Below are 22,564 nucleotides of genomic sequence, written 5' to 3' on the forward strand. Positions count from 1 at the left end.
AGTTTATGAATGTTCTAAAATGCCTCTCAGGGGAAAACACCCGTATTTTTAGGAGTTACATCCTGAAGAGTTTAGGATAAAATGTCACGATGCCTGCAACTTACTTTTACTTTCCACGCCTCAGCAGGAAAATGTACAAGCCCTCAAACACACACACACACACAGGTGCACTCGCACACACATGCATGCATGCACACAGGCACACACACGCACACTCGCACACACACAGGTACGTGCACACACAGGTACGCGCACACATGCAGGTGCTCGCACACACAAGTGCACACACAGGTGCACATGCACACATACACGCACGCACACACACAAGTACGCACACACACACTCGCGCGCACACACAGGTACACACGCACACACAGGTACGTGCACACATGCAGGCACACGCGCACACACACAGGTGCACACACAGGTGCACATGCACACACATGCACGCACACAGGTGCACTCGCACACACACGCATGCACGCACACAGGCACACTCGCACACACAGGTGCATGCATACACACTCGCACACACAGGTGCACACACAGGTGCACACGCGCACACGGGTGCACATGCACGCACACGTACGCACACACACGCACTCGCGCACACACAGGCGCACATGCACACACAGGTACGTGCACACACACGCACACGCACACACTACGTGGCAAAATGCTAACAAGCGCTCAGTGTAGGCGATGGATACACAGGCACTCACTGCACGTTCTTTTAACTCTTCCACATGTCTGAAATTTTTAGGATAAAAAGTCACACAGAAATCTTGACTCACTCTCAAGCGGATGGCGGTCTTCTTTCTCCTAATGAAAAGCGAATGGCTAAATATGCCCAGGGGCGTGTTCCAGGCTGTTCATGCTCCCTCACCCTGCAAGTATAAGCGAAACAACATGTTACCACCAAGGATTTTTATTAAATTAGAGCTATTTCAGTTGAGAAAATGTTCTTCATAATGACAAACCTCCAGATTAAAAAGGTGCTGTAACTAGTTGGTTTTAAGCAAGGAGAAAAGTGAAAAGACAACAAACTGAGCCATCGCATCCCGAATGTGGGGAACAACCACTAGCCTCACCCACTCTAGGAACTTCTCGTAACTCACATCGATCTCACAGCAGCGACACGTGGCGTCGCCCAAACCTCCACTCAGAAGAGAAGGGGAGCTTCCAGGGCCGAAGCGCGACTGTGGATTTCTGAGGCCCCACGTGAGACCCCCGTGCATCCTCGGAACCACACCAGACTGCTGGGCCTCCCGGGTCCCCAGGCAGACCCACCATGCGCCCAGCGACAGCCCGCGCTCTGGGGCAGAGCCGCAGCATGGCCCGCGGGTCACCCCGGTACCGCGCCCACCACACCTCCCGTGCAGGCCTCCATCCTCCCACAGCCTGCGATGGCCGCAGAGCTGCCGGTTCCCTCTTCCGGAGGAGGCAGCTACGTGTCAGAGACGATGTACGACAAGGACGCTCAACTACAGGACACCAGGGATGAAACCTCTATTAGATCCTCCGACCCCAAGCTCAAGGCGTGGCTCACCATACAGGTGGCGCCCCCACCCCATGTGACACTCTCCTGAAAACCAACCTCAAGGCCAAGAGGCCACATGCCACCTGGGGGGGGGGGGAGGTGCACTGCACTTTGTTCCCTGAAGAAGAATCATTCTTGGGGTACCTGGGGGACTCCGTCAGTTGAGCATCTGCCTTGGGCTCAGGTCATGATCTTGGGGTCCTGGGATTGAGCCCCACATTGGGCTCCCTGCTCAGCGGGAAGCCTGCTTCTCCCTCTGCCCCTCCCCCCCGCCCCTACTTATGCTCTCTCTCTCTCTCTCTCTCTAAAATAGATAAAACTTTTTAAAAAAATAATAATCATTCTTGGGGCGCCTGGGTGGCGCAGTCGTTAAGCGTCTGCCTTCGGCTCAGGGCGTGATCCCGGTGTTCTGGGATCAAGCCCCACGTCAGGCTCCTCCACTAGGTGCCTGCTTCTTCCTCTCCCACTCCCCCTGCTTGTGTTCCCTCTCTCGCTGGCTGTCTCTGTCAAATAAATAAATAAATAAATAAATAAATAAATAAATAAAATCTTTAAAAAATAATAATAATAATCATTCTTAATACTACCATTAATACTCTAATTATGATTACCAATTCTATAACTATTACTAGTAATTATACTTCCCTTTTAAACACAATAACCCTTAATGTAATTTTGACATTATATATATATATATTTTTTTTTTTTTTCTCCCTTTTTTCTCAAGAGAGCACACTGTTGGCCAAGGGAAGCAAAACAAGCATTACAGGGCCCCTCTGGTGCCTTTTATCTTGGTCACAACAGAAGGCAATTATCACTTGCTGTTGAGGATTTCTGGAACAAGCCAAGGACCGTATAATGACACACACTGCGCTACCACTAAGGACGGAGGCGGCCTCGAAACCCCTCAGGAGCATGGTGTCCCCACAAGATGACCTGAAGGGGTCCTTCACGCGCTGGTCACCGCAATCCTGCACGCAGTTCACAGGTGGCGACGTCCAACACGTGAAGGCGCAGGCACACAAAAGCCTGAAGGGAGCGAGCCGGGGCCCCTGTGCCCGGCTTTCAGGCACGTCTTCTCCGCTCGCCAACTAGATGAAAATCAAGAGAACTGCTGTAAGTGGCTTCCTCACCTGGGGGCTGGAGAGCACCTGTTCCCAAGGATCTGCAACCCACCAGGAGACAGCGGGGGTCTCAATGCCTCACACGCCAGAGCACTTGGACCCCAGGACGCTCACCAGGAACTTAGGCAAAAGCTACCCCAAACCAAGGGAAACACATGATACTCCTTTGGAAATACCAATTTTACTCAAAGATTTTGGTGAGGATAAGCAAATGAATCAGCCATTGAAAACCTGCTAATATTAAAACAAACATGCATTGCGAGCAGAAAGTCATCACAGCATGACTTTTGAAGCTCAGACTCCTCTCCTTACTTGTCTAGTTCATTTCCAGCTACACCCTCACTTGTAGGGGAAGGGAGTGAGGGGTGGGCTCTCCTTTACCATTAAAGGGGGGGGGTATCAGGAAAACACGTGAAGCTGGCAGAGACTTCAATATCACAGTGAATCCAGGATGCTGCCACCGGCCCTTAGTCCAGAGAATTCTCCTCAAAATCTCGAGTCCCAGCTTTCTGCCCGATCTAGGGACAGGTAGACAGACACCTAGGCACGTGTCCTGGGGTCTGTACTCCCCGAGTCCCTCTCTGAGTCCCTCTCTGCCCTCCCCACCCCCCGCAGGTGCTGTCAGCAGCAGGGCCCCCTCACCCCCAAGAGGCAGCTCACACCATGTACTTTCCTCCAGCCCCACACTCGGAGAAGGCGCCAATGATCCTGCATCCCACATTCAAGCTCTTGTGGGGCCCCCTGAGATGAAGGGGAGCTTCTGGTCCCTCTTCCTGCTTCCCACTGAGCAGGCACGGCTCTCCATCCAGTCTGGGGAAATGGGAGTTGGATCTGAAAGCCTATAGGGTCCAGGGCAGCGCCCCCTCACTCTGTCCTGGGAGGAACCAGGCCCCCCGCAACAGCCCTGGGGAGCCCGAGAGCAGCACCTCCAGCCCCATCGAGCTTCTGAGGACAGCTGCTGCAGCAGAGACCTTGACCACAACCAGATCGGAGACCCTGAACAGAACCACCCAGCCAAGCTGCTCCCGACGTCTTGCCCACACACAGACCTTGAGAGATAATCAGTGTTTATCAGTGTTTTAAGCTGCTACGTTTGGGGTAACGTGTTATTCGGTGACCATGTGTCAGACTAGAGAGTAATGGAAACAAATCCCATGCACCTAATACCCCAGGGGCCGTCTGGGGGGTTTTGTAGGATTTTATGCCCCTTCCTGCCTCCCATCCACTCCCCTGCACAGATAACCACTAGCACCAATTCTAATTCCTCCGCTGTCCATAGGCTTTTATCACATACATATTCTCAGTATGTGGTTGCATTCTGCCAGGTTTTAAACCAACGTAAAGTGAAACCATAGTGTATGTATTAGACTTGCCTCTTGTGATGCGGATTCTGAGATTCACCCCTGCCGACTCACGTGGCCGTGGTTGATTTCCAGCTATCTATACAGTTTCCTCTGTGTGAACAGACCCACAGGTGGCTCCATTCTGCTGAGGATCCCCTGGGGATTTGTCAGTTTTTGCTATTATGAACAATGCTATTTACATTCCAGCGCCTGTCCCGGGGGCACACACCGAGTTTCTCCAGGGTATACACCTAAGAGAGGAGGGCTCAGCTCTCGAGCACGCGTGTTCAGCTCTTCTAAGTAATGCCAAATTGTTTTCCACTGTGGTTGTGCACAATGGCCTCTTCAGCCGCCTTTCCAGTCCCTCCCAAATAAGAGGCAGGCTTGTTTTGCTAATTACCAGCAAAGCTCTCAACCAACAAACGGGAAAGCTTTTCCTATTTGCAGCATCGCTACCTCAAATAAACAGTACTCCACAGTAGTGACCCAGACAGCTGGAACGTATTAGTCACAGGACGTCAGCACAGACTTCAGAATAATGATGCAGACCCAGCCAGCACCACACACTGCCCACGGGGATAAGTCAACTGGATTTCTAGACTGACGTTTAATTCACAGACGGTTTTTCCTCCTGGTGGACTCACATCTAGGGTCCCACCTTATTGTGCTCATCTCAAATGGGGAAAAAAATTAACTCACATGCAACCCAGCCAAGTTCAAGATTAAAGCAGCAGAGTCGAATCATTTCAACGAACTCGTGCTGTGTTGTGTTTTTAACAGAGAGCTGATGACGTTTTTAATATTTTCACCTAGAAGAGATTGTCACTTACAATAACTAGCTTTAGGCGCAGTAACTCCACAAAAAATACTCAGACTTTCTTTATATAAAAAGATGTCGCTCTTAGTTTAGTTAATTCCATTTCTTAGGAGGCAACAGTCATTTTTACGATATTTGTATTTCTAGTAAAAACATGCTATCGAACATTTCCACTGGCATTCAATACAAAAAATGAGAAATTCTTCCTGCGTGGGCAGGAGGAGAGCGGAAAGGTTACTGTGAGTCTCACGTCACTGAAAACAATGACACCGGACGACCAGAATCAGGTCATTTCGACTCAACCTCTTGACAATTCTTTTTTTACAATCGTTTACCCCTGTGAGAAAGGCACTATTATTACACCCATTTTACAGATGAAGGAGCGTGAGGTGCAGAAAGCAATTAGGTTGTGCACACCTGTGAAGCTGGTGAGCAGTCCACCGAGAACCTGGCCCCAGGCCATCTACTCCAGAGTCCAGAGTCTTGGACGCTCCTCTGGGCTCCTGTATTTCAAAGGCCTGCTGTGCTGAGGGGATTTCGGAGGCCAACAGGGGGATGCACCTAGCACAGGGTGGGCATCACATCCACGCCTGCCCAGGGGAGGACAACATCCCCCGTGCTCCAGGGAGGGGACAGGAGAGCGCAGGGAGCCCACTGCAGCCCAACCCTTGCTCCCACAGACCTCGTGTACCCCACAACGGATGACCTGACAAGTTGTACAAGGTCACTGCTGTACCCTCTCCTTTTTGCTAATATTACAGTTTCCTCTTCCTGTCCTACCCTAAACAGAACCAACTTGCCAACCAGATCACCCTCGATGATATTCGTAAAAGTGAGACATTCCTCACATAAACACCGGAGCGGGGATGGACTCTAAGGAAACTTCACTTGGCTCATTCAGCTTTTCTATTACTGACTTTAGAAAACCTGAGGCACTCATTTCAAAGAGCAACATCTCTTCAAAGTATTTCCGGTTTCCAGAAAATCATCCCAAATGATCTGCCCAATAAAGAAAAAACCTGATTAAATAACTAGCAAATGACAGATTAAAAAAACTCCAGCAACACTACATACACTGCTGCTCACAGCACCCCCCTGCCATACCTAAGGCTGGGTACTGAAAGTGTAAAGTGACCAAATCTGTACGTTGTGACTACATTAAGAAGTTAACAAAATTAGGGGGCGCCTGGGTGGCTCAGTGGGTTAAGCGGCTGCCTTCGGCTCAGGTCATGATCTCAGGGTCCTGGGATCGAGTCCCACATCAGGCTCCCTGCTCAGTCTGCTTCTCCCTCTCCCTCTGCCCCTCCCCCTGCTTGTGCTCGCTCTCTCTCAAATAAATAAATAAAATCTTTTTTTAAAAAAGTTAAATTAATTGGTTGATTAATTATGCTATTGGATAAATATAGAGTTAAAGATTGCAAAATGGAAAAAAAAAGTATGAAATGTGAATTTTGGAAGAGAGCATCCAGGTTAGCCAGCAGCAAGCCCCATGGTCACTGGTCCCTTCTGCATCTACGGCAGGGGGAAGGGGAGCGGGGGCAACTGCAGCACGGTAGGTCTGTCGTACAAAACTGCATCTTTCTTGGCCAACTGAGGCAGTCTATTAGTAAGCCGCACAGAGGAAACAGAGAAACACGTTTCATAAAAGGAAAAGGCTGAATCTTGTGTCGGCTCTAGTATTTGATCCAGAGTGGAGCAGGGGACCCACCCAGGGGTAGTTTCCCAGAGGGAGGTGGCCAGGACAGGGCAGGAACAGTCTCAAACGGTAGGAGGCGTTGGACCAGAAGCTAATGCTAATGCTTCCTCAGTAAATGCCACGGGCCAGACCTTCTGCTGGGCACGCTTCCTACACTCTCCTTCAAAACCCTCACTCAACAACCCTGAGAGAACATATCGTGAGACAGATCCCTAATAGCAGATATGAACATGGACTCAAATTAAATGACTTGCCCAAAGTCACGGAACAAATAATTGGGTCTAACGCCTGGCTCAAAGCATACAGTAGGCATGCAACAAATATCCGCTGGACGTGGGGTCTACATCTCCCCTATAATAAGAGAAAACACTACTTATGTCACAAGGATTTTGTGAGGACGAAATGAGATTATGTACATAAAGTTCCTCGCTCCGTGCCTTGACATCTGGAACCTACCGGAGTATGTGGACAGCACTGTTGACATAAAAACTTAGGCACAATTATGATACGATGGGTATAACAAACAGTATAATGGAAGACACACAGAGATACACGTAACAGGCAGAAGAAAGGCAAGTAAGCCATGAAAAGATACTCAGCACCACTGATCACCAGGGAAAGGCAACTTAAGAGCACAGCGAGAGACCACCGCACGCCTACGAGCGTGGCTGAATTTTTAGACCCGGCAACACCGTATGCTGACAAAGCCGCACACCCGCCAGGACCCTCGTGTGCTTCCAGTGGGAGTGCAATGGGGGAGGGGCAGAAAAACAAAACACAAAAAACTGTGGTACGCCCATGGCTGGAACACTCCTGAGTAGTAAGAAAGGGACAGACACCACGGACGAACCTCCAATACGCTCCCGCTGAGGGAAGAAGTGGGTCCCAGCAGGGGATACGCTCCCTCTTACGTGATATTCTGGAGAAGGCAAAACCATCGCAACGGAGAACAGACCCGCGTCGTAGGAGTTGGGGATGGGGGCTCTCCCTGCAGAGGCCGAGGCAGCAGCGGCGGACCGACCCACACGCCGTCCGCAGTGAGGAGACGCGCATCAGTGCCCGGGTTAAAACTCACAGAACGAAAGGCTCCAGAAGAGTGAATTTTACTGCTGGTATTTTTTTAAAATAACTGAATAAAATTTTTAAATCATAGAAAAAATCGGTAGGCCTTGGTGAATGGCTATGTGACATGTGCTTTGAGGGGACAGAGGGACATGTGAGGGTCGAACAGCTCTGAGGCTCCCTGCCAAGCTAACGATAACGGAACAGCAGACCACAAAGGGTCCGTGTGTGAGGATAAGTCAACACAAAGGCCCCATGAGATACAAAGGGTCAGGAACCTTGGTTTCTAGTCTGACTCCATTGAAGGAGGGCTGTGTCAAATTACATAAGCCGCATCAGCCCCCTGAGCCTCAGTTTACCTACTCCTAAAATGAGACAATGAAGCAAATGGTCTTTTGATCCTTTCCCACTGCAAACATTCTAAGGTCAACTTGTCTTCAAGTCATGGAGTCTGGGAGGACAGCAGGACAAATAAGCAGAAATACCCACATACAGGAAAATAGCCAGGGATCCACACAAGTACCAGCAGGGAACGAAATACAATGAAAACCATTGATGTGTGTGGACAGCAGAGTGGACAGTGGGGAAAGCACCAATGCAGGGACAGACAGAAGACGCAGACTAGCGCTCTCTCACACGACAGGATCCAAGAGAAGACGGGTTTCCTAGGGGCAGAGAGGCCGCCACACCTCGAGGACCAAACGCCAGCAGGGTCGAGGAGCTGAGGGCTGATCAAACAGGCGGGCACGGTTTCCCTGCAACGGCCCACTTCAGAGGCAGCAATGTTCAACATTTTAGAAATTCCTGGAAATTAAGGACATGATTTTTGAGTGCTCCTGAGCCATCTTCTTGTCCTAAGTGCATACAGAGCCTCCAGAATTCTAGAATGGAAGAGACCACTTCATTTTTCAAAGCATTTAACAGAAGGGGCACCTGGGTGGCTCAGTCGGTTAGGTATCTGCCTTCAGCTCAGGTCATGATCTCAGTGTCCTGGGACTGAGTCCTACGTTAAACGCCCTGCTCAGTGAGGAGCCTGCTTCTCCCTCTGCCCCTCCCCCTGTTCATGCTCTCTCTGTCTCTCCCCCTAATAAATAAAATCTTAAAAAAAAAAAAAAAAGGATTTAACAGAATGTAAAGAATACAACTTACTAAATGACTAAGATCTTATTGCTGTCACCTTACTAGTTTGCAAAGCAGGGACCAGCTGAAATGTGGCGAATCCTTGGGCTCCGCGCAGAGCAGAACCCAGACCACCACTCTGGGGCCCAGCCCTGCGGCCGGGGGAACCCAGGGAGGCACAGCATCTGAGCGCTTCCCCAGCGCTCATGGGAGCACGGAGAAATGGACAGTCTTCCCACGAAGTTCACACGCAGGAAACTTTTCGAACATCACTCCCTCTGCCAATTCTCCTTTTTGATGATGACGTGCAAAACATCACTCTGACACGCCCTGCTTCTGCCGGCTAAGAGAGGGGACAACAAGCAGGGGACTCCGAGTCTGGTCTCTTCCAGCACCGACAGCCCCCCAACTTTAGGGGCACTGCTTCACTGCTCATTCCCTTTCTGCCCCTGCAGGAGGGGATGGCCCCGGGCCCCCCTCGAGACCAATGAGTAACCCCACGTCCGCAGAAGCACCTGAGGGGACACACACACGAGGTGTGACTGCCACTGCTCTCCAGGGCTGGGCTGTGACCACACATCCTGCGTGCACACTCATATCCCAACTGCCCCCTCGAAGTAGCCGGCGTGCTTGGGGGAAGGACTGTGGCAGGTGCAGGGCAACACCCAGCCCAGGCTGCTGGGCGGGGGCGGTGCGCGGGGAGCGGCCATGGCTCACCCCGGAGACCCTGAAAGAGGAAACTAAGGCAGGCAAGTGCAGCACAAAGCATTCGCGTGAGCACAAAGCTCGGAAGGAATCATCAGGGAGGGGACAAGGTGGATGAGGTAGACAGATCACAGACACTCATGTTCAACTGAGGCACGTAGGCTTTCTCCTAGAGGCACAGGCAACCACGGGCACAGGTCGGCAGGACGTTACCATGACCGCGTCTGCCACTTGGGAAGAGGACTGCCGGCAGTCGGAGAGTGGAATGAGGTCAGGGCAGAAAGCGGACAGCTAGATGGGATCCTGGCAGGAAGGGACGCAGGCTCAAGTCTGCATGAATGCAAGAGAGAATGCAGACACCAAATGACCTCTCTCTGGTGACTGGAAGGGGACGGGGGTCATGGAAAAGCAACTGTGGATGGTCCCCGGTTCAGCCCTGATGACTGAGAAGAGGGTGGTCTTTTTCACAGGGTACTGGAGGAAGAACAGCGCCGGCGGGCTCACCGTGCACATGACTGCATGCACGGGAGGTCACTCTGTACATGTGACTGACCAGTAAGGCTTAGGCTTCTCATCATGGACCCGCTTATCTCAAATCCTCACAGGCAACAGAACCTCAAAACAGTGCCATGTCTAGCTAAAAACTCAATTCCCCATTAACTTCCTGGCGGCCGAAGTAAGAGAGGGCAAGTGGCTTACTCCAGGCCACACAGCCAGAAGGACAGGAACGAAACTTTCTTCCAGGCTGGCCTGCTTCTGGAATGTCCTGCTCCATCAAGGGCCTAGCGCTGCTGGTTCTGTAAGGTTAGGGTTCAGGGGTCTTGCTCTCTGCCCACTGTGTCTTCTCTTGCTCCTCCTTTCTGATAACAAAGTCCAGGCAATCCTGAACTACCTACTTTGAATCCCTCGGAACACTGTCCCCACTGTGGAGCTCTGGCTCGCCTGCCCCATCTTCATGTCTTCAAGTTCATCCCAACGGCTACCGTGGCTCCGCACCTGCAGGGAGACTGTTCCGGTTTCCATAGGAGCTGCTTCTGAATTCATCTGCCCTACGGTGTATCTTGGTGCTGAAAGTTCCCTGAGGGTACTCCCAATTTAACTCACAATTGTATCACTGGCTGAGCCCAACAAGAAACTTCCCCTCCTCCAAAGCCAGCTATCTGTGATAATGCTACCTCCGGGAAGAAGGGAGGGGAAGGCCACTGGAGAAGGATACACAGTGTTTCTGTGAAGACCGCCACTCCCCATGCACCATCCCGGGCACCAGAGAGCAGAGAACCAGACCCCATAGCCCCTGAACTTCCAGTCCCATGGAGACAGGATGTTTGTTTAAAAAAAAAAAAAATGTATACACACACACCCCCACTCCCCAAGACAGATCAAATATATAAAACATTTGATAAAACTGAGGGCTTGGGTATATTTCATTATATCATTCTCTATATTTTTCTAAATGTTTAAAATATTTCATGATAAAAACATTTAAAACAGAAAAAAAAAAAATCAATGTAAAGCCATGACTCCCTGCACAAAGGACTGGCTGGTCAGACTGACTGATTTGCAAAGTTTCCAGACACAGAAAATCTTACTGTGATCTGGTGTGATTTTCACATCATGCTCCACAGCTGTAAAAGCAACCAGAACAGAAGATGGGAATGCGCAAATTTAGACGATATGAATGCAATCAAAAAACAGAACGAGACCGCCCTCGTGCTACCACCAAATCCCCTAACGGTAAATTACAGAAGAGAACAACAGGAAGACATAGCCACTTTTTTCTTTTAATAAAGAAACACGTTTTTTTTTTTTCAAGTAAACTCTACCCCCAACATGGGGCTTGAACCACAACCCCAAGATCAAGAGTCACGTGCTCCACCAACTGAGACAGCCAGGTGCCCCCATAACCACTTTCTACTACTTTCTGGCCTCAAAAAGAAGCCCTAGTAATAGCCACTACCATGTACTCTACACCCGGAACGTGCTGGGCATTGACAGACCCGATCCCGTAACAAACCCGCACGACGGGCATTATTATCCTCAGCCCATCGCTGGTGACTGGCCCCTGCAGGCACCCAAACCCGTCTCTAGCAACAATCCATACACCATGGTGTATGCCGCCCAATATCTCGTGTTCTCGTACTCATTTTCCATAAACTTCTGAGCCACACAAATGAGCAAATCTGACAAAATCTCCACCAGCCAGTTCAGTAAACTAAAAAAAAAAAAAAAAAAAAAAAATCCAAGAAATCACAGTCTTAAGATCTACAATCTCAGAAACAGTACCTCCAAATGTTAAAGCAATAAAGAAAATGGAGTGGTAAAGAAAATTAAGTGTGTGACCCTCTACAGTCATAAAATAAATACTGTACAAATATTTGATATCAAACAGCCATATAATCTGAAGGGACCTTAAAGATGCAACTGGCGACACACCCACGAGACCAAAACAATGAATTCTTGAAGTCAGTATCTAATACTTCTCATCTCTGAACATGTCACTGTGAAGAGTGTGCACAACGCATGTTCTACACCGAGACAGAGGAACGGCGCCGGTGAGGGCACCTGTGAGCAGCTTGAGATTTTATTATTTGCTGAATTTTCAAAAATGAAGAAGAGCATAAAACTTTAAATACATGCCACTGCCCACCCCAGCAGGGGGCTTAACCATTCTGGAAACGAAGTACAGATCAGATGGGAAGAGTCAGGTTTAATCTACATCAATAATTCCGACCCCCTAGAGTTTTATTCCTCCCACAGAACCCTGGGGCGGAAAATGCTCCGCACTTCCTCCGTCACTCCCTCACGCAGTCTAAGTTTAGGCGCTAAACTGCTGTGACCATGCCTCCCAGACAGTAAGGAACTTTTTGAGCCAAAAACCCAATAATCGGAACCCTCTCCCAGCTGGACCCCCATCTGCACAAAACCCCACCTGGAAGAGAGGGGACTGCTCCCTGAGACTGCACACTGCAGGGGTGAGGGGTGAGCCTCAGGGAGCATTTCCATGTACGAGTGGGGCAGAGAAAGAGAAAGGGAGTTCTTGCAAAGATAAGAGGACCTCGAAGACCCAATGAGGAAACAGGAAATGAAAGCAGGAGGGTCCGGGACAGGCGAGGAGGATGGAGGACATCAGGTCAGCAATCTCAGTGGACTGGTCAGCGAAGACTCAGATTAGCAAGGGCTCAACAGACGCTGGAGGCATAAATAGCCTGGGGGCGTTTGCTATAGTCCTCTTTTGAGCTTAACCTCCGTCGGGAGTGGGGCCCACCTTTCCCATCAGGGGTGAAGACAGCGATCACTTGGGGTCCCCGGTCCATCAGGGGACATGCAGGCAGGAGCCCCGCATCTCTGCCACGTTCTCGCCACCAAAAGGGAACCACAACAATGCCTTATGGGGGAGCTGGGGGGTACAACACAGCAGGTGCCACCTTGCATTCAGCGGTCAGGTGCATAACAGAAGGCAGACTTCAACTGCAAACTGTCTGCCCGGGGATCGGAGGCCGTACGTTCGTTAGCGGCACTTAGAATGTTCATGGTACGAAAGCGCCCCAATTATCTTTCTCCCCAGACACCTATCGCAGACGAGTTAAACCAAAAAATTAATTCAGACGGTACTGTGGTTATTTTTTGAAGTAGAATACTTGACTGATTGCCAGAGTGTCTAACTAAATATATAAACGATAGGACTGAATATCAAACATGGATGCTATTTGTTCCTGGTCCCATATTTAAATCAAGGCCTTGGGTGGCTCCGTCAGTGAAGCATCTGCCTTCGGCTCAGGTCATGATCCAAGGTCCTGGGATTGAGTCCCAGGTCGGGACTTCTCCCTCTACTCCCCTTTCCCAAAATAAACAAATAAAATCTTTTAAAAAAAAAACAAAAGTTGAAATCAAGGCCTTGTTTTAACCCCACTCCACAACCCTGCGATCCACACCCACACTGAGACAGATGCCAGAAGAGGATGAAACAAAGATCCTAGGGCAAAACACAGACTCGCACTCTAAACGTGTGTCCACCGTGCGGTCAGTGACCTGGAGGCCGGCCGCCCTCCTCAGACACGTCCCTCAGAAAATGCGGGCGGCATAAACAGACTCGTCGGAGGCTACTGAAACCACAGTCATCACGTTTGATTCTTATCAGGCCTATAAAGGTACAAAAGCTTTCGCTTCTCTTACCACAAACAGGAAGCTAACCTCCATCTCCCATAGCTCCAGAGAAACAGTGCCCGAACCGGTGGCGGCCGGATGACTGTGCCCCCCCAATCCCAGCACCCCACCCAGCAGAGCCGGGGGGGGCCAGTGTGCCACTCCGCGTGCTCCCTCCGGCCCCCCCTACGTACACACGTGCACCCCGAGCTGACACACGCTGTAAGAGCACACGGCTACAGCCCAGAGCCTCAGCGCCCGTCCCAAACACACGGCGGTCCCTGCACGGCGTGCCTGGCTGCCCGGGACAAGCTCACCGCCCAGCGAATCGCTGAAATAAGTCATGACGTGCGCACCCAGACAGGGCTCTACCGAGGACTCCACCAGCCCAGGCTGAGAGGCTGAGCGGAGGCGCCAGCCCCACTGCCAGCTCTCTGTCCCACCAGGCAAGACCGATCGGAGCAAAAGATGTGGAAACAGCAGGCTGTTTTCCAGGAACGCTGACAGGCCTCAGGAAAGGCTGCTGCCAAGTTCACGGGCAAGACCGCTCTCATGTAGTCTCTTCCTCGACGGGCGGGGGGTTACATCCCAATAAACCTAACATAAGGGGCACCTGGGTGGCTCAGTCGGTTAGGCATCATGATCTTGGGGTCCTGGGATCGAGCCCACATTGCATCGGGCTCCCTGCTCAGCGCGGAGCCTGCTTCTCCCTCTCTCTCTGCTGCCACTCTGCCTGTTTGTGCTCTCTCTCTCTGACAAATAAATAAAATTTTTAAAAAAATACTAAATAAATAAATAAACATAACATAAGTTGAAAATACCACAGGGTGACAATGCATTTAATGCACCCAGCACTGAATCTCATAGCTCAGGCCAGCTGACCTTCACCGTGCCCAGAACACTCACGGGAGCCTGCAGGTGGCCTAGAGCATCTAATACAGAGTCTATCTGATAATAAAGTGTCGACTCTCCCATGTGATCTACTAAGCACTGTGTCGAGGTGACTAACAGGATGTCTGTGTGGGGGCAGAATGGTGGGAAGTGTGCAGGTTGCTGACCCTTATGATGGGGGGTGGGGGGCGACTGGAGGCTGCATCTCTCTGGCCCAGGAAAAGGTCCAAACTAAAAATTCCAAGTACGGTTTCTACATCACTTTCTCATCACCATAAAGTCAGAACATGGTGAGTCGGGGATCCTCTGTTCCGTGAAATTGCTCTCTTGACCTCAAGCAAATATTACGGCTTCCGCTGAATACTGCTGGAAGTACTTGGGTGTTTTTAGGTCCACAAGGGAAGCATCCCCTTGATCAAACTTGAACGTCGCAGCCCAAGAGCAAAACTGATTACAAGAGGGCACACATTTTTCCTTATTAAAAAAAGGGGGGGGGGAACACCTGGGTGGCTCAGTTGGTTAGGTGTCCACCTTCGGCTCAGGTCATGATCCCAGGGTCCTGGGATCAAGCCCCATATCGGGCTCCTTGCTCAGCAGGGAGCCTGCTTCTCCCTCTGCCTCTCCCCCTCCTTGTGCTCTCTCTCTCTGACGAATAAGTAAATAAAATCTTAAAAAAAAAAGCCTATTTAAAGATAGAAATATGCCACACACAAAAGGACAAACACTGTACGGTTCCACGTACATGAGATCCCTAGAGAAGACAAAGTCCTAGCCAGAGAAGTTAAGAGTGGGCGCCAGGGCTACCGGGTAGGAGGAAGGGAGGAAAGAATCTCAGCTCGCAAGGATGAGGGAGTCCTGGAATGGACGGTGATGACGGCTGCACAACACAGTGAGTCCACTTAATGCCATGAATGATCCACTTAAAAACGGTAAAATGGTCCATTTTATGTTACGTATATTTTACTCTACTTAAAGCAAAATAAAAGATGTTTGTACTCCTTCAGAGCAAATTACACGGGGCGCCTGGGTGGCATAGCGGTTTAGCGTCTGCCTTTGGCTCAAGGCGTGATCCCGGCATTCTGGGATCGAGCCCCACATCAGGCTCCTCTGCTGGGAGCCTGCTTCTTCCTCTCCCACTCCCCCTGCTTGTGTTCCCTCTCTCGCTGGCTGTCTCTGTCAAATAAGTAAATAAAATCTTAAAAAAAAAAAAAAAAAAAAACAAAGCAAATTACAGATTTGGAGCACTCTCAGTCACGTCTTAGAAACACTACGCTTTGAGCCTATACTAATATTAGAATATGCATTGCTACGTGCGTCGGAGCGTGTACCAGAGCGGTCTCCAGTTTCCACACCTGGGCTTCGATCTGGAAGGCTGAGGGGCAGAACGCTTCTTCACATGTTTCCTGTATCCTTGAACTCATGTGTGATCAACGTGTCACCACTTAGCATGGCAGCATCTGTAACGTGAACAAGGCACATCATTCGAATGTTTACTTAGCATCGGAAGACTGATTTCCAAATGTCGGTGAGCGTTCCAGACGAATCTCAGAATAAAAACCTCTTCCACCCAAACACAAACAACATGCCACCCAAGGGATGTTGTCAGGCACTTAGGACTTACAGGAGTACCTACGTACTTACGACATGACGAAGGTGTACTGAGACGTGCAGACAGGATGGAATGGCTCGTTATTACCTATTTTAAAAGGATGCCTCAATAAAATTAGAACACTGTATAACGCGGAGAGTGGAGTCCACAGAGCACGCTTACTGACAATGTTACAGGGCGCGCTGACGAACTTGCCAACGTCCGCTGTTAGAACCTGGGGTGCCTCAGACAGCAAGCACTTCTCACGTGCCGTCTCTCCACAGAACCTTCTGTCATTCTTCTCCAGGGAAGATGCTGAAACTGGTGTGCAGGCAGTGAACGTCGATGGAGACTGGAAATCAGCTCTGTCACCTTGAAAGCCAATGACACCACTCCACGCCACGCTGCTTGAGCCAAGGCTTCGGGACCATTTTTCTCTCAACTGGCTGTGTGAAGCAGCAGTCACGTAAGAAACTACCAGGACAACAATGTGCACGAAGGCAATGGTCTCACTTGCGCTCCTGAGATTATCCACATAGTCCCTTCCTCAGGCACAGCCCAAAGCTGGGGTGAGGGGCCGCTTTCCACAACCGCACCCTCATCACCAAGGAAAGTGGCAGGTCCGGGAGTTAGAGAGATGTCAGTGATTTGACAAAAGTTTAATTAAGTTGGAGACAAACTTCCCTTCATGGTGTGTTATCCTCAGAGCTGGCCAAAACAATAATAATTATTCGAAAACCAAAACACAAATAATGTCTTGCTGCTCCCTCCACCCCCGCTGAGCCATCACCTACCCTGGACCACAGATGTTCACTGCGCTGACCGCGCCCACTAAGAAATCAAGTTTCCCGTGCCACAGTGCTAACTGTTGTCATCTTAATAACACTATCATCATTTTCATGAAGTTTCAGACTTCTACTTGCATCCCAGAAGTCCAGTGAGATTTCCTTCTGGCGATACAGGTCCTACTAACATTCTACCTTTTGGCATTCGGCCAAAATGTTCATTCAGTGCACAACCAATATTGATGTAAAACTGACGGGAGGGACACACACCAAAATGCTAGCAATGGTTATCGACAGGTGATAGGATTCTGAATGATATTCTTTTTGCTTATGTATTTTTTAAGCAGACGAGAAAGACGAAAAGTAGGGGAGAAAGGGAGGAGAGGGGGGAGAAGAGTGAGAAGGAGAAGGCAGGAGAAAAGTTTTCTAAAGGAAAACCGAACCTAGGCTAAAACGCCTTCAACAGCCAGACCCCAGGGGGCCACTCGGAGGGGCCCTGGCGACCCCGTCCCAGCCGGCATCCAGCCCCAGCGTACACCTGCCCTCCCGCTGACCGCCTTCCTGAACACGTTGGCCCAGTCGCCAGGGCACCCGGAATCCCATCACACGGCGCTGTGCGGAGCTCCATCTCCGGCTGCCCCTCCGGAGGGCCGCTCTTGAGAGCAGAGCCCCACACCTCCCCAGGCTTCACGGCAGCTTTGTGCGGCCAGCTGAGAGAGGACGGCTGAACAGCAGGCATGAGCAGGAAGACACCTCGATGACTGACCTCCGACTTTCCGGAAAATGGGCGGTTTCATGTCAGGGATACGGCTGGTAACCAGCAGAGAGAGACAGGGGATTGGACTTTACAGGGATCAAACTGCCTGGTAAGAGTCATTCTTTGCCCAGTCCTCCTGCGAGTATTTAAACAAGGCTTCTTACACAAGGCTTCCGTTCTTGCCCAGCAGACCACAGGCTTGCTGAGGGCAGGGACCGTATCCGCGCACACTCACCGCCCTGTCGCCCGCGCCCAGGCGGCGCCTGGCCCACAGCAGCAATCAACCAAGACTTTGGGAAGAGCGTATTTTCTACAAAAGCACCACAGACCCGCTTGCACGTAACAATGTTTATAGGACATCTTTCTACGGGCTTATTCTTCTACATAATATGTTCCAGGGTTGCCTAGTATTCCGTGTGTGGGTATACGTAATTTGTTTAGCCAGTGCCCTAGTATTTGATATCTGGTTTCCAACTTTTCCAATAGACAGCTCTGGGATGAACGAGGGGCTGATTATTTCTTAAAATAAATTCCTGGAATGTATGTAAGTATCCATGCCAGCCCTCTTAAAAGTCACCCTCCAGGGGCGCCTGGGTGTCACAGCAGTTAAGCGTCTGCCTTCGGCTCAGGGCGTGATCCTGGCATTATGGGATCGAGCCCCACATCAGGCTCCTCCGCTATGAGCCTGCTTCTTCCTCTCCCACTCCCCCTGCTTGTGTTCCCTCTCTCGCTGGCTGTCTCTATCGCTGTTAAATAAATAAATAAAATCTTAAAAAAAAAAAAAAAAAAGCCACCCTCCACACCCTGATCTTGAAGGACAATCATCAGGAACTTTACCATCTAGGTAAACTGCTAGGAACTTCCCACACAGGAGAATCCCTTAAACCAGGCGCCTCTGACATCGACGGCTGAAGTCCTAACTGTCCTCTCCGGACCTGTTTTCCATCAGACGCAGGAATCTGAGAGGCACCCATTCCAGAGTCTCCCGCGCTCCTCCTGTGGCTCACCTTCTCCTCTGGCTCCGTGGACGACGAGCCACAGGGCAGCATCACACACGCCACCCCATTCTCCCTCTAAGGTGGCCGGTCCTCCATGACAGCAGCTCTGTCCCTTTGCTTCTATTTCCTCCGAGCAAGAGCTGACCGTGTCCCACCCCTACCACACAGAAACGTCAAGTGCCCTATACCCACAAGGGGCTCCTGGCGTGCAGCGGCCTCCCCGCCCCGGTGGTCCCTTCTTATCAGTCCCTCTAACCAGCGGACAGGCAGCAATAAAGACCCTCAATCATACAGTCTTAACTTTTTATCCACTTTCTTTAAAAGGGACCTTTCAGAGGTCTTCCTGGTGAATTTAATGAAAGCTTTAGACACCCTCCCCAGAAAAATGCACACACCCCAAAGGGTAAGTGTGATTTCAGCGGCTTTGTGAACCCGCACACGGACCCTGGCACTGGGGGGAAGCCTGGGTCCGCTGCCAGGGCCTTCACGCAGACGGCCAAAGGGAGCTTGAGAAGTCTCCGTCAGCGCCCGCCACCTCGCCTCGGTCTCTAAAATCAGAGGAGGGGAAAGCAGGTCACGTGCAGGGCCCTGTGGAAACCTGGAACGCGGCCCAGCACAACGGCTGGTAACTCTGCAGGCCCTTCCAGAAGAACTCAGGTGTCACAACACAGACAGCGGCCATAAAACAAATGTCGAATTACCGGCCTGCGAACGGCCAGCGGCGCCAAGAGGAGGCACGAGGCACGGCCGAGGCTCTGCCTCCCAGCGCCAGGCGTGCCGACGTGATGACTGCGTGAGACCCGCTTCCCGGAAAGCTCCGTGCGGGCGGAGCCTTTGCTGGGCTCACCCCTGTGCTTAGCCCCATCCTCCACGTCAAGCTGCTGTCAGATTCTGAAGGCTTCGGCCAGAGTCCGAGGCTGCCCGTGAGGATTTCCACAGAGATGATGACAAACACGGGACGTTCTGTGCATTTGGGATCTTGGGGTGAGGAAACTGAACTCACAACCAGCGGGGACAGCAACAAGCTCTGGGACAAGATCAGGGAGAAACACAAGCAAAAGGACAACAGTCCACATGGTCAAACATCAAGAACACTCGAGACGTCCTGGTCGAGTGAAGGGCCCACACGCCACACAGGGAGCAGGAAGGGAAGCCGCGCTCCCTTTGTCCGACGGGACTGGCCGGGGGGCCCAGGACAGCTGGCCCGCCACAGGGCTGCCCTGCACAGCTGCAGCCTCGGCCAGGAGGGCTCATGTGAGCACCCCCGATGCAGAGGCCACGGTTCCCCTCTCACATGACAGGGCCCGTGCCCCGAAAGGTCCGGAACCCAGCTCCACTGCCCTGCCTAGCACTCCCTGACGGCTTTCAGAACCCGGGCTCCAGGGTCCCTGCCTTTCCCAGTTCCCGTCACCGAGAGGACCCGTTGTCCGGCACTCCCACACGGTGGCTCGAGAGTCACACAGCCTCACAAGGGCGCGCTGGCAGCCGTCACACCTGTCCCCACCTGCTCACTCTGTCTCAGGGGCCCAGGGCTGCGGCTCCGTCTCCAGCTGAAGGCTGTGCATTCGCCCACACAGCGTGTTTCTCTCAGGATGCCCTGGCGGTCCCAGAGCTGCTTCTCCGGCACACGGAGTCTGCCAGTGCCTCGGTCCTCCTCCACCTGCTGCACACCTCTCGAGGAGCCAAGTCCGCTTCTCTGGCGCCCTACGCACACCCCACTCCATGCAGATGGCTGCCCAAACTGTCAGCCTGCGTTTGTCAGGAGGGTGAAAAGCTCTCGGCAGAGCTCCCCACTTTGCCATTTCTCTGGCCTCCGCGGCTGCCCCCACTACTGGGACGGGAGGACCCCTCAGCCAGCCCTCCCCACCTCCTTAGGGAGCAGCTCTGCCGAACTGTGTTCTCCACCCTGCCTCCAGGACGTTTCTGCTCTATCCCGAAACTTCGCTGACCCTGTGACTCCGGGGAGCCCCATTCCCAGCACGAGCACCGTCCAGCTACCTGGCCTGGCAGGGGCGTCCCCACCCCACCCACCATCTGAGGCTGGTCATGGAGTCACACAGTGCACCTGATGGGACTTCTGAATGACCCAACAGCCCACATTTTGTTCCTTTAACAGAGACAGCGTTGCCGGGAGGGGCACCGTAAACCGTGAAGAACCCACCACTCGTTGCTGTTTCTATACCGTGGTCTGGACACACAGCTCAGCAGGACTGGGGAAGTCGCGCTGAAATCAGACTCTTCTCTATGAACAGGATGATAAACAGCAGGCGCCGTGGGGCTCGTGAGCCACTCTTCTGGGTGTCGTGCAACCTGGGAGCAGATGACTAGGATCCACGAACCCAAGCTCTCCACTCACAGGTAAGGAAGCAGAGGCACGAGCCAGCCAAGGTCACGGCTTTGGCACATGTGGGCCTGCACGCTCGGTGTCTGTAAGGGTATCCAGGAAGGGAGGAGGGGGAAGGGAGAAGGCAGAAGGGAGGACAACGTAAACGAGAAATGAAAACCACTGAAAACAAACTGAAAGTGGGATTTCAAACTTTGCCAAAAATTGTGAGCAAATAAAACCTTGTTTCTAATAAAAAAATCTTTTTTTAAAAACGCCGATTCGCCTTAAAGATAGAAAGTCGTTCATCTTCGCCAGGTTCTACATTCCAGGAAATAGCTAAAAGTTAGCCACGTTTCTTAAAGACGAACTCTCGAGTGCCCCCTACAACTGCCTACGCGGTTTCCAAGTGTGGTTCCAGCTCCCGGTTCCCCTTTGCAGGCTGACCACGCACAGCGCTGACCACGCACAGCATGCCTCTTCCCACACTCCGCTCTGTTACTGGAGTGACCACGCTCACCCCGCAGCCCCAGAAACAAGGGAGAGAAGACGAGAACACCACGCCGCACCACATCCAGCCCCATCTGCCGCAGCCTACCGTCTGGGCTACCTGCTCCCGCGCTGCGCACACGGAGCCCCAAGCAGGTGCCACGCTGCATGCACCACGGGGTGATGGCATTTCTCTGTGCACAGATCTGTCCCCCCCCCCCTCCAAACCCTGAGAACCCAGACCACATCTCACTCGCCTCTGCGCGTTTCAAGGCTTAACGAGGTCCCAGCCACTGTGGACCCTTAACACACTAAGTCTACGGCCATTGTAAACCCCAGGCTCTGGAGAGACCAGACGTCAGAACATCTCTTGTGGGGGCTCCCAGTGTTCCCCTGGCAATCCCCCACCCCCGTGGCCTGCCACCTTCCCTCCCCAAGCAGTCCCCTGCTGCGGGGTCAGGGGGGAGCCCCGACAACAGCACAGGGCAAAGTCTTCTTCCCAAAGACGATTTACTCGTGTGTTCTCCTCTGAGTTAGAATCTAAGTTCCCATGTCCTATAAAATCTTTCAAAAGTCAGTATCTCTCATCTCACGGTTTTATGTGTCACATGGTCCCCATGGAGGAAACGCAGCCTCCGTCGCAAGACGGAAAACTCTGGTCATACAAACACAGTTCCTCCTTCTCGAGGGCTTTGTGCACGTGGGCATGCACGACCCGTGGACACCTGCTGGCCACCTTACCTCACCACCGCTGGGGAAGGTGCACAGCCCCTCCTTTTTCTTCCTTTTTTTAAACTACAGATAGTTTTTTACTACAATTACCCCAAATAAGATGATCTTCAGCCTCTCCACCATCAGGATACGTATCTTTATACGCTTTTGATTTCTCTCTAAATCTAAATTCTCTCCCTAAATCTTTCCAAAGGGATAGATGAAGGGACAAAGCTTTTTTGGGCCTCCGGCAGGGACTAACCCAAGTGGAAAAAAACAAAACACATCAGGGCATCATCCTAAGATGGGATGCACGACATGGCCTTCGTGCTGCTAACGAGTCTGGAATTGCACTCCCGAATTTTCTCTCCACCCTGGGTTATCACCCATTGGGCCCACGTCAGAAACACGGGCAAGGACAGAGAGCAAACGTCTACCCTGCGCTGGCTCAGGCCCCACCCCCTCTCCGCTGG

The 22,564-nt window shown here is 51.6% G+C and overlaps 1 protein-coding gene across 1 annotated transcript in view; it reads right to left on the bottom strand.

Moving 5' to 3' along the window:
* SGMS1 (sphingomyelin synthase 1) overlaps window positions 1-22,564 on the bottom strand; it is a 278,326-nt gene that overhangs the window by 247,563 nt on the left and 8,199 nt on the right. Inside the window, exon 2 of the mRNA XM_057308559.1 lies at window positions 795-887. The gene's annotated coding sequence lies outside the window, so the exon portion shown is untranslated. The remainder of the gene's footprint in view (window positions 1-794; window positions 888-22,564) is intronic.

This window comes from Ursus arctos, unplaced genomic scaffold, assembly GCF_023065955.2.
Source record: "Ursus arctos isolate Adak ecotype North America unplaced genomic scaffold, UrsArc2.0 scaffold_7, whole genome shotgun sequence".
In the NCBI taxonomy this organism is placed as follows: Eukaryota; Metazoa; Chordata; class Mammalia; order Carnivora; family Ursidae; genus Ursus; species Ursus arctos.